Here is a 13,632-nt window from a genome sequence, read left to right on the forward strand (position 1 = left end):
GTATGCTTTGCGCGATGCTCTGACAGGCGTCGGTTTGATTTATTAAGATACCATGTCTAGTTTTCTGGCTTCGATTTTTTTTCACCAATAAAATTAAAATAGCGGCTTTAGGAAAAGAAATTGGGAAATGGTTATTTAGAGAGATTTGTAGAGGGGATCTAGGAGCATCGTTTTGATACATAAAACAAACCATTTACCTGCCATTTACGCAAAATAAATGCAAAAAACTAACAACACCAGGGCAAGAAAAAAATGTAAAGGCTCTGTAGGCAGACTTAAGTAAAGTTTAAAAAATTTCAAAAATCATTTTTTATCGTCAGCTTTCGCATGAAATCAGAAGCGAAGCTTTTCGTGATCACAATCATGAGATAAATCGATTTTAGTGTAGAAACTCCTCAAAACAGTAAATTCTACTTAACTCGGTTTAGGTTGAGAATTCGACCATGCCGTAGAAGACTTTTTTTCATTTTTCGGGGTCCTCTAGGGGACCAGCAAGTATCCGCATCCATGAACCAAACACCCTGTATAAACATTGATTTTTTTTCTTAAAAACTATATCAGCTACTTTAGTGATGGTACATTCAACGTACAAATACACACAAATAAAGTTTGAACATCTTAATTATGATTTTAACAAGAAAAACTATGACTATCAAAGTCACCCCGGAATTAAAACTAAGAATTTTTAACGTAACTATTTTTCTAAACATTATTGAAAAAACTTTTTTTCCGAAATAGTGCTAGACTTTGTGTGGCCTACCCCAGTACATGTTTTAAAAATAATAATGTTGAGAAAAACATTACCTGTTGGAAAATATTCTAAAAACAAATTGAAATCCTATCAAAGTCACCCCGGTTTACGGTATATAGATGAATCAAAGCAATTTGAAAATAAGCACAGATTTAAATTCATGTGAAAATTCTCTTGAGCAGCACTGTGTCATAATTTAGACTACATTTTCATCCTTCAATTTAAAATAACGAAAGAATCAAATGCACAGTTGACCGTTAATTCCGGCACGAATAAAAAAAACGTCGAAACCTTTACTGGACCAGCTCCAAAAATGCCATTCTGGGGTTGATTTCCGGTCAATTTGCAAGCTAATTGCATTTTGGATCCACGTTGGTTCCACAAAGTGAACTTCAAGCTCTGTGAACGACAACCGGAGCAGTTAAATACAAGAAGCCTAAACAAAAAGAAGGTGAAAACATCAACACTCCACTCACCACACGTGAGTCACTCACGGAGTTTTCCACCCGCTCTAGCTTTCTGTATGAGTGAGTTCCCCCGATCGTAGTGTGCGTGCAAGGAAAATCTGCCCCAAAGGATAACAAGTGAGTGCCCTTCTGTTGTTGTTTGTCCACGACGACAGCGACACAGCGACTGTCAGTCAGTTTTCGTTTCGAAAGTTTTAGGCTCTGATTTTTTCGGTTCCCGTGTCGCTCTGTTAATTGAAATTTTATTAACGAGAAGCGGAAATTTCGTCCTGTTTCCTTTCCGGTTTGAAAGGGGGCTGCTGCACGGGACGAAGGTGGACGACGTGTGCGCGAGGGAGTGCGAGTTTGTGTGTTTGGCACGTGAATACCGAGTGAAAATTTTCCTCGGCAAAGTGTCGAGTGGTTTTCCATTTGAGTGAGAAAAAAGGATTAGGAAAATCTTTGGTGAAGAAGAACGCCAGCATCGCCAGCTATCGATTCAACAGATTTGTTGATTAGGAGTCCTGTCCTGCACGCTAGATTATGTAATATTCTAAACAGTAATGTAAGTACTCCGAGCTAAACCCAAGCACACAGATTCTTGGCAGAAGTCAATGACTTTTCCCGAAGTGAGTTTACAGGACTGATCGAAACAGCCACAACAACAACAACAAAAAAGAACGCACCAATAGTTGTACGACTTCTTTGTTTGGGACTCCGGGCAATGTCTGCCAGGGGCAGCCTCCCACGCCTCCACCCCTTCTTTACTGAAGCCCTCGATGGCATGTCCCACATCAACCCACAACATAATGTGGGTGGTTGAGGTGAACAAAAAAAAACAAAAAAAATAGCATAGAAAGCATTATGATGGTGAAAATCGATTTTCGCGCTCACCTCCGTTTCGGTCGAGTGCGGGTCACAGCAGCGGCAGCGACAGCCATAACATCATTCCGACACCCCCGCAATATGTTCCTCCCCCTCTTCTCTTGAAAGGGAAGAGATGTTGGTATAGGCGGGATGATAACATCCTTTTTTTTGGATGGTAAATAACGAGTGGAAAGGATATTGGATGCGTTATTACAGAATATTTTGTAGACAAATAAACCCGTATTTTATATTTGTTTTCATCGTTTGCTCATGCAATGATCAGTTTTTGAACTAAAATTACACAACAACAGAAAAAGCAGTTTTTTGCAGTTTCGATTCCAGTTATATTTTTTAAACATGGCTATCAATTTTGAAGCCATGATTTGCATTTTATCAAAACAAATACAAATCTATTTAACCCCGCGCAACAGTTGGTCCGTTGCCATTTGCACATATTGCACATTTGTCTATTTGTTCGGAGCCAATTTCGCTGTCGATTCCAGTCATTCGTGCGGGCAATCAAACAAGTTAATATTTTCCCGATGAGGAGAGGAAGGAGGGGGGGTGGGGGTAAGACAGTGATGCCGACTTTCCGGCGGCATGGGCGGGGGATGCCAGTCTACAAAATCATATGGTTTAGTAATGGTGTGGCCTAGCTAGAATAATATGTTTTCGAGATTTAACTTGATTTTGATTTGGATGGTTTGAAATGGAAAATAAAACTAGGAGTAGGGAAGTTTCTGTCCCGCCCGTGTGGATCAATCGGACCGCGCAATGGACTCACAATCCAGAGGTCGCCGGTTCGAATCCCGCGGCGGGCGCTCTAAAATTCTTTGTGTAAATATGGGTATTCGGCGCCGTCACTCCGTGCCATACTTTCATACACTTAGGAGCCCAGGGCGGCGAAGTCCTTGTAGATAAAAAGGAAGACACTAGTGGTTGGTACTAGCAATGGTGGCCGACAGCTATAAAGTCAACTTCGTTTTCGTAGGGAAGTTTGACCATTAATGGACGCTAGGGTGCCTAGAATATAAGAAAATGTTACAAATTTTGCTAAACAAGCTGAATTTTATTCATCTTTTAGGTTAAATATGTAAAAAAAATGATATAAAATTTTCCTTGAAACACTAATACAATAAAATGTAAATTATTAAAAATACATTGATTGTTTATTTCATTCACGTTTATTTTTCCACTTTTATTGAAAAGTGACTTTTAAGGGTTCACTCTGTTACGTTACACCAAATTTGTATTTTTCAGAATTTGTTTACATCAAATTACAATGTTTTCAAATCTGAACTGAGTATCAAAAAAAAAAACTTGAATGTGTGAATTTGATACAAGTATTATTTTTAATATATCAATTAATATACGCTAGCACTAGTTTCAAACAGAGCCTTTTAGATCGTTTTTAATTCCAAAATCTTATTTTCCATAAAGCTTTTTTTTATCAGAACGTTCTAAAAATCTTTTTCCTTTTTTTATCAAAAATTAAATTTAAAACCAGGGTGAAAAAAAAACAAAGATTAACAAAATATTCAAACACTCTTCGGTGTTTGCGCCCCATTCTTTAAAAAAAAAAAGCTCGTGTTAATTAAAGAAGTGCAATTCTTCAAAGAATCAGCAATTTCTTTGATTTTTTTTATTGGCACGATTTTTATCGGTTTTTGACCTTTTTAAAAACTTGTAGGTATTAATGTTAGGACTCTTGAAAAAGAACTAGTTATCTTAAAAATAACCGTTTATTAATTTTCACCTGTAATTATAATTGCGCAATAAAATCATTTATGATGTTCAAAATCTTATCTTAGAAATAGGTCATGCAAAGGCTTATGAATTGAACTCAGTTGAAAGGTTCTTTAAATCTCTGTATTGCATATGTCACATCCTGAGGCAGAACTGTTAAATACTAATGAAACACAAATTGAATTGAATTATTGTTGTTTTTAATTACTAAAAATGTAATCTTTTGAGTTAAAAAAAACACGATGTTAAATTTTCATTAAGCAGTGCAAATCGTAATTTTATGAAAACGTCAAACCCATTTTTTAAAATTAATTTTCAGATGAGGAATCAAATTTAAAATCAATCAAAATTTCACTATTCTTTTCATGTTGTATCGACTCAAAAATAATTGTTTCTATAAAAAATCTTTTTGCAATTCCGTCGTGAAACTACTTACTTTTCCTGTCATTCTTGAACGACGAAATTGCCTACTTTTCTGTACCAGAAATAACAGAATCGAATAGCAACACTTTACAAAATAAATGAAGAAAAGTTCTGCTTTTCAGCACTGAAATGGGTGCTGAAAAGTTGAACTTTTCAGCACTTGTTTCGAAAAGTAACACTTTTCAACATTTTTTTAATTTAAACGATTTATTGACAAAATACATGAAAATTTGACATAAAATTTCACTCAATGGGTGTTTTTTTGGAATTGCAAAAAATGTTGTATGGAACTCGTTGCAAAACTTGATTTTTTCAGCACTCTTCGTATTTATCCTCGTTGGATAAATGTACGACTCGTGCTGAAAAAATCCTCTTTTTGCAACTTGTTGCTTAAACTACTATTTTAGACAGTAGAAGCTCTAGCATTAAAGCTCTAAATATATTTTTGAAAGCGTTATTTTAACTGGAAAGAAAAGAAAATTTAACTAATGTTTTATTTTTCGCCATTGAAATAAAAATCCGGGACACGTAACGAAGTTGACTTTATAGCTGTCGGCCACCATTTCTAGTACCAACCACTAGTGTCTTCCTTTTTATCTACAAGGACTTCGCCGCCCTGGGCTCCTAAGTGTACGAGAGTATGGCACGGAGCGACGGCGTCGAATACCCATATTTACACAAAGAATTTTAGAGCGCCCGCCGCGGGATTCGAACCGGCGACCTCTGGATTGGAGTCTAGTGCGCAGTTTGATTGATCCAAACGGGCGGGACAACGTTTTTATATTTATTTCGTATTCGACTAGAATTACAAAAAATATTCAAATCGATGGATTTAAAAAAAAGTTTTTTTTCTTAACCATTTAGAAAGAAATAGATAAAAATTAAAAGAAAATATTTGCATACAAACCGTTCTTTTCTTAATTTTCGTAATTGGTTTCTAAATTTTGATATGCAAAATTTGGTGGGAAAACTGCCAGTTCTGTGGAATTTTATTTTGAAAATTTTGAAAACAATTTTGCGAAGGCTAAAAATATTATAGATTACTCAACAGAAAAAATATCCAATACCTAGTAGCTTGAATCTATTACACAGTTTCAAGTGAAATAATACTCTCGTAGAGAAAGAAAGATATTGATATTGCATTCATTTGACTAAAGGTTGTCCGATTTTTTTCCGAACATTTTCCTGATTTGTCGTGGAGGACGGGGGATACCTGAATATGCCGAAATTTAAGTAACGTAATATTTGAACGAACCCTCAGCTTTATGGACCACATATCTTCAAAAGAGGTATAATTTGCCGATGAAAATATTTTGAATAGTTGAATTTTGTTTTAAAATTAAGGTTTCAAATTTGGAATTCATTCATTTATTTATTTTCATTTTTTATTTTCTTTGTGGTTTTTTTTTAAAGTTTACATTCCCTAGAGCAATACTGCATCTATAACTCAAAAGTGGTGAACATGTATTTGATATATTTATGTGAAAACTAGCAACATGTGCTTTATTTACAAACCGGTTTGAGACCAATCAGACTTTTTGTTAATTTATTAACCCTTTTCAGACATAAAAAAATTGCATGTTTTTTTTTTTCAAGCCGGTCGCAGTAAACTTTATAAAAACGATGTCCGGATCTATCTTGAGACATATCGTTGGAAAGGTTATTGAAAAACCTTTACAATGAGTCTGGTCACCTTATCTCAAGTTATGGCAATTTAGTTCATATTGATGTTCTATTGCGAATCACGATAGAACTTTTTTTTAAATTGGTAATCGATTCCATCACCCAAGGTATTTGAAATACTTTTGAAATGAGCAAGAAACGTTGCACAGTGGGAAAAAAGGGCCCAAAAAATTACCGCAACATGATTTCGCGCAAACCATCGATTGCTATACACCAAAAGCTTCGTTTTTGCACCAGGAACAATAATCCGATGAAAAATCGCACTGCACGGACTGGTGGCCGGAGTACAGGCCACCGGAAGATCCGGATTTTTAGAAAAAGTATCAGACTTATCCAGTTGTGAACAGATACGCTTTCTTCTACCATGAATAGTCATGCAAAACAATCTTAGAATAATATTAAATACCATAGGACTCATCGGAACCGGTTCCACGGATCTCCGGTGGCCACATCCGGAACCGTAGTGGGAAACTGCATAAACTAGTCGTGCGACGTATCAAACGTCCTGATTTTGGATGGAGAGTATTTTTAAGATGTATTTTTGCCTCCTTGACCGGTTCCCAAGTTCTCCGGTGGCCACATCCAGAGATCATAATTGGCAAATTCCTGAAACCACTCTTGCGACATATCAAACTTCATGTTTTTAAAAGGGGAGTGTATATCTCATGTCCCCATCCAAAATCAGGAAGTTTGATACGTCGCACGACTAGTTTATACTGTTACCCACTATGGTTCGGATGTGGCCACCGGAGATCCGTGGAACCGGTTCCGATGAGTCCTATGGTATTTAATATTATTCTAAGATTGTTTTGCATGACTATTCATGGTAGAAGAAAGCGTATCTGTTCACAACTGGATAAGTCTGATACTTTTTCTAAAAATCCGGATCTTCCGGTGGCCTGTACTCCGGCCACCAGTCCGTGCAGTGCGATTTTTCATCGGATTATTGTTCCTGGTGCAAAAACGAAGCTTTTGGTGTATAGCAATCGATGGTTTGCGCGAAATCATGTTGCGGTAATTTTTTGGGCCCTTTTTTCCCACTGTGCGTTGGTTGAACCCGGACCCCGGAATTCTGATGATCATAGGGTCCACATATTATAAGACACAGAGTTTATTGTTTTTCTAGAAATAAAACGATACCAAGCAATCCGCCGATATCAGAAATGAATTTTAGTTGAAAATTAGTTTTTTTTAATGTGTCACCCCGTTTTCTATCAAAATTATCTTGATTTAAGCATTTGAAAGATTGCAGCAAAACATTTTACAAAACTAACGTACGACATGAACCTATTTCAAAATGTATATAGTTCAAAGTTCGAATAATTTTTCATTTTCCGGAACTTGTTTGGTTGTAATGTTGTTCCAATACAACTTCCAAGGTTTCTTGAATTTTAGGTTTTTTTTTTAATTTTTTATTAATAAAATCAGTTTCTTGGGCACACTATGCTATTTTTTTGTTATTGCAAACAAACCTGCTTTTCTTAACATTTGGATTGTATAAATAATGTATAATCTATGTCCTAAAGTTTCATAATATCGATATGTCTCCAATCTCTTCATTCACTAGCCTTCCATAATCGTATGAATCTTTATCAGATTATACATCCCATTGACTGCCAAATGTCATTCGCCTTCAAAGACGATTTTCAATCGCCAACAAATTCATTTTGGTTGATTTGACATCACAGGAAAGCTAAATGAAAGAGGAAATTCTTGGAATTGTTTACTGACTTTACTGGAATTGTACGGCTCCCTCTCGTCTCCAACCAGGACGACGATGCAATTGGGTGGCGATGCAATAGAAAAGTAAATCTTGACAATGCAAAAATTTCCGAAAAGAAAAACAAATGAATTCTACTCTCTAAAGACTCTAAAGAGTCCACACGCAAACTGCTCCGCATGCATGCTGCTGCCACCACCAGGGAGGAAGAGCCGAGAAACAATTCAACCGGAAATGCTGCATGCAAATGGTTGATATCCGCCGCACTTGTGGTGCCTCCATATCCCTACCTATCCAGTTTTATGTTTTCATTTTTCCAGACCAGACCTGGTTGTTATCGTTGTGGGAAAAAAGCGGGTCGCAAATTCTGATTTGCTTGTCTTCCGTGTTGGTCTGTTTTTCACCGGTTGGACACAGTTGAAACTTTTTGGAAAAAATATTTTATTACGGAAAAATCTTGTGTAAAAATAAATTGAAAATTAGATAAATTTAAAGCAATTTTTTCAATCTTGTTTTTTTTAACATTATTTTGTTTATTGTGTAAAAGTAAACCAAGAAGGTTCCCCTGGGTACTATGACAGTGCCAACATCGTTTGCAATGGTCAATCAAGGTGGTTACCGTACTTGAGCGAATAAATAACGTTGAAAGCTTGATTTTCACCTATTCGCTGATTTTTATCTTCAAAAACTTAAAACTTTGATCCAAATGTTGTTACATTGTGTCGCGAATAAGTAAAAGATAAATTAACAACAAAATCCCAAAAGGCTGCATGTGGAAAATTGCTCCCATGTTTGCAAAAGAACATCTCCTTGCGATCGCCGTGGGGAATAATTTTCCAAGTAGGACGCAGACCCCCCATCCTCCGCATGGACATGGCCGTCGCAAGCTCCTGGATTCAGACGTGTGTCTTTGTACTGTATCTCGGCATGTGTTTTTTTTTGGGTTGTACATAATTTTTGCTGGCAATTTTCACATGTTACGTGGCATTTTCATGCTATATGCCGCAGGTAATTAATTCTCACATATTTACAAAGTATTTAAATTAGTATATTTTGAATGTGATTCTGAGAATTTTGAGTTTATTAGTTTATTACAAATTCATGTAAATTTAACTCTGAGTTGAGATGAGCAATTATCTACGCTTTAGCAAATCTGTTGCATTTTTTCATCAATTTCTTTTTCCTTTTCGTTCCGATTGGAACACATTCTATCACCAAATAATTTATTTGATTTTTAATTTTTATCTAATAAGATTTTTTTTCTCGTGTTTATGAGGTTATTTTGAGCAAATTATTTTTACAGTTTCCAAACAATATATTTTGCCTCTTTGGTCTCTTTAAATATTTTTTTAAGTATTTTTTCGGTTTTTAAGTGAATAGTTTTTTCCGTTTTCGCAAATCGATCTTGGTATTTTTCGATTTAAATGGAATTTCGTCTTCGTATTCGATATGCAAAAAGAATTATTTTGTGGACAAATGGACATTTTTTAAAAAATGTTTTTTTTAACTGACGTGAATTTGCAATTTAAAAAATACTTTACATTTTGTTTGATAAGTTATAGTCACGTTTGGGTAAATATGTTCGATTTATTTTCTGAAAAAAATAAATATTTAATAGCTGAGAACATTTCCTACAATTTTCTCTCTAAAATTTTGGAAATTGGACAGCTGGTTTTTCTAATATATTCTCACAAAGAATTCGAACCGATGAAAATGAGTTTTTTTTCTAAATGTCACCGTCTAGGCTTGTAATTCTCAACAGAAGATATCTCGAAAACTTTTTGTTCGATTTTCAATGTTATGAAATAAACTTTTACATTTTTTTTGGGATTTTTTCAATGAAAAATAATTACAGTTTTGCAAACAGGTATAACTTTTGAAAGGTTTACAAATAGATGTTTTTCCTCATTTCATATTTTAAACCAAATTTTTAAATTATTCTATTGAAAAGATCAGAAAATTTCACAAAATTTTCATTTTTTAACATTGAAAATCGAACCAATAGTTTTCGAGAGATTTTCAGTTGAAATTACAAGCTAATAAGGTGACACTTAGAAAAACTAATTTCATCGATTTGAATTCTTTGTGAGGATGTATCTCAAAAACTTCAGATCTCAGAGAGAAAATTGTAAATAAAATAAGCTTTTATATTTTTTTAACCGAAAAAGCCTAATAGTAGTTTATGCAACAAGTTGCAAAAAGTGGATTTTTTCAGCACGAGTCGTACATTTATCCGAGTTGGATAAATACGAAGAGTGCTGAAAAAACAAGTTTTGCAACGAGTTCCATACAACATTTTTTGCAATTCCGAAAAACACCCATTGAGTGAAATTTTAAGTCAAATTTTCATGTATTTTGTCAATAAATCGTTTAAATAAAAAAAATGTTGAAAAGTGTTACTTTTCGAAACAAGTGCTGAAAAGTTCAACTTTTCGAAACAAGTGCTGAAAAGTTCAACTTTTCAGCATTTATTTTAAAAAGTGTTGCTATTCGATTCTGTTATTTTTGGTACAGAAAAGTAGGCTATTTCGTCGTTCAAGAATGACAGGAAAAGTAAGTAGTTTCACGACGGAATTGCAAAAAAATTATTATAACTCCAAAACGGAGCTCTTTTTAAAAAAATCTATAAAAACCTTTCAAAATATTTTTTTATGATTTCGTGAAATTTAGATAACGGCATTTCGATATCTATCATAAATAACTTTTTACAAAAAATCATGTCTCTGGAACCAGATTATGCACTTCTCCGGCACAAAAAAATGTATTTCTGAGTCCAAAACATAAAAAATTGAGAATAAAAAATAACTTTTTTTGGGAAATTAAGATTTTAGTGAAAAAAGTTAAATTAAGATTTTTTTTTGGTTTGTATTTATTTTTTTTCTTCTGAATAGTTCTATTATCTACAAATTTATCGAAATAATTTCTGCTATCAAATCGCAAAAAGTATGTCCAAAGCATCTGGGACAAAACCAAAAATTATTGGATATTACTTTTGCTTTAAAAAGTAGTGAACATTAATTTAATCACAAGTTGATACCTGAAAAAAAAACATTTTAAAAAAATGGGCAAAAACACACGAACAAGTTAAATCAATGAACCCAAACCTTTCTAAAAAAAAGTTCTCCTTTACAATGCTTTTTAAATTTAGGTATAACATTGGTTTCAATTTCTTTCCAATTTTCAGATTGAATGCACGTTTTTTGTATCACGCTAGATTTTAAGTTATTTTTCGATAAAAAAATCTCCAGTCCTAATTTTTTCAAGATAATTCTAATTGTTTAACAACGTCGTTTAAAACATTCATTAATATAATATTGCTTTGCATCTAAAAAAACTACCTTTAAAAAATCGAAAAAAAAATCTCATTAAAATTTCATGCTGTTACATCAGTACTGCAATAATTTTTATATTTAAAAAAATATATTGAAGATTGTTTTCGAGCTTACTCTCATACCTTTTTTCATAAATTATAATTAACCCTCTACAACCTAACCTTGCCTTTAGACGGGCTTCGATCTAAAAAATCGCCAAAAATCAATTTTCCAACCGATTTTTGATCTTTAAAAAGCATTGGAAAGAAGAACTCCTAAAATTTTACAAAAGTTTTAGGGTTGGAAGTTTAACTTGTTTTATGTGACTTTGCCAATGTTTTTAAATTGACATGTTTTTAGGGGTCAACTTTGGCTGTGTGTTTTACTAATATTTCCTATATATTCAGTAAAAAGAAGTATGCAGTAATTTTTGTAGTGTCCCAGACTATGCTTCTACGCGTTTTTTTGCAATTTAAATGATGATGGTGCCATTCTATAGCAGAAAATGTGAAAAACATGTAAAAAATTTAAAAAGTGACTGTAAAAACGTGAAAAAAATAGATAGGCAAATTGTAATTATATTAGGTGGTAGAATAGGCCAAATACTACCAAAAACAAACAAAAACTAAGCAAGATAAATGAAAATTATAATACTTAAAATGAAACAAGAAAAACATAAAACAAGAAAAGTAAAGTTTTTCGTAGAACAAAAGTTGCTCAAAATGACCTCCTGAACACGGGAAAAATAAATATTTGCGAAAAAAAAAATTTGGGCAGTAGAGGGTTAAGCCAAAAAAAAAACCACTTGCTAAAGCAAAACAGATCGCATTATTACCTACTAAAAACGCTGTATAATTGTTCAAAGCAATAGTGTTTTTTTTTAAATAGAATTTATTTTTTCAGTGTTAACACCTAAACTCCCAAGCTCGAGAAAAAGGGGGAATTTATATGGATACTCCCCCTTTTTCTCGAGCTTGGGAGTTTAGGTGTTAATAACTACAACTTTGTCGAAGACTCTGAATCGATAATGATATTTTGGAGAGATAGCCCAGCCCAGGGATGCCAGATACACAGATTTGTCTGTGTTGTACAGACATTTGAGCTTGTACCAGACTTTTTTTTTAGGTGCACAGACTTTTTAAAAACTTCATTACAAAAATATCAACCGAAACTTATTTAGCTAGTCTTCAAATGCTTAAAAACGCAATTTCTGATGGATTTCCATGACTGTAAATTGATATATTTGAATTTTAGACAAATGAACAGACATACACAGACTTTTTTACAGATATTAAAAAAAAAATGAAGTGGCATCCCTGGCCCAGCCCTTAAATGTAGATGGAGACCAGTGATGAAATTTCTTTTTGAAGAAAAATAGAATAAAAACATTTTAAACCTATTATTTTCGGATTACATGTAACAAAAACCGCAGAATAATTTATAATCTACAAATAAAAAAACATTCATTCTCCCATTTTAAAGGGCAGTTTTCCTTCCCCCAAACATTGCCCTGGAGGATGGAGACTAAATGTTGTCCCTACATCAGTTATTACTAGCGTTTTGTTTTGGTGAGCTAAAAACGAAACCGAAAATTGAAAAAAAATAAGCTAGAGCTTGACAGATGCTGCGCGGAAAATGTAGCATTGCAACGCGGGATGTCTTGTTGGGGTTTTCCATCAAAATGAATTATTCGCGATCTGTGACAGTTTACTTCTGGCGTTTTTACTCTAGAATGATTGTTCACGGTTTTGTGTTGTTGGCAAACTGACTGTCATTATGAATTAAAAATCAGTTTTTCGTTTTGGAAATGGAATTGTTGATGCAATAACTTCTCTTCTAGTTTATCTATTATTTAAAATTGCAAAAAAAAATATAAATTGAAAATAAATTCTTGAAAATGGAAAAAAACGAAAAAATGCCAAAAGTAGAGGGTTAAATCAGCCAATATTCGACAAATCTCCGCAGCAATTTGCGCCCAGATTTATGAGGCCTAAGCTCAACCGTACACACATACTTCGCCAGATTTCATCGGAAAAGTCCCCACGTAACTCGGTGTGCGATGTCAACGATTATAACCACCCCCGCGCCCCGGCAATATTATTGGTTCTTCCATTTCTGTGCGAATACTAAATATAATCCAAAGTGGAGAAAGTCAAACCTTACTGCTTCGGCCGTCCTTGTGCCATCATTTTCCGTTATTGCATGCGGGATTTCGTGTAGGTGAAAGACGACACGATTTTTATTGAAGATTTACGTTCTTTTTTTTCGTAAATCCCTAATGATAACATTACGCCACGACGTCAGCGAGTGGAAGGTGGAAACTTCCATGGAAAATTACAAATTTTTTTTATATAATTTTATATATGTTCTACATAATTTTCAAATGAACTTAATATTTTTGAGTTTAAAAACTTTTGTATTTTTTTTGTTTAGTATAGAATCACTTTAGTGCAGGGCCGCGTGGTCCGAGAGGTAATTTTTTGTGGCCCGCAAACCCATTTTGACTGATAATGTAAAATGGCCCGTTGACCATTTGTAAAATGATTTTTTTTTCAAAATGAAGTTTTATTTTAAACTTTTTTATGCTTATCTTTTTTTATTATCATTATTTAAAAAATAAGGGTTTTTCCATTTATTGAACCTCATTTTACGACACAAATATCAAGGTTGTTAATCGACGTTAAT

General features: G+C 33.9%; 1 protein-coding gene across 1 annotated transcript in view; it reads left to right on the forward strand.

The window, feature by feature from the left end:
- Window positions 1-1,399: 1,399 nt before the first annotated feature.
- The window catches only part of LOC120417057 (GATA zinc finger domain-containing protein 10-like), a 48,882-nt gene continuing 36,649 nt past the window's right edge, over window positions 1,400-13,632 (forward strand). Inside the window, exon 1 of the mRNA XM_039579013.2 lies at window positions 1,400-1,762. The gene's annotated coding sequence lies outside the window, so the exon portion shown is untranslated. The remainder of the gene's footprint in view (window positions 1,763-13,632) is intronic.

Source organism: Culex pipiens, chromosome 3 (assembly GCF_016801865.2).
Source record: "Culex pipiens pallens isolate TS chromosome 3, TS_CPP_V2, whole genome shotgun sequence".
NCBI classification, from domain to species: domain Eukaryota; kingdom Metazoa; phylum Arthropoda; class Insecta; order Diptera; family Culicidae; genus Culex; species Culex pipiens.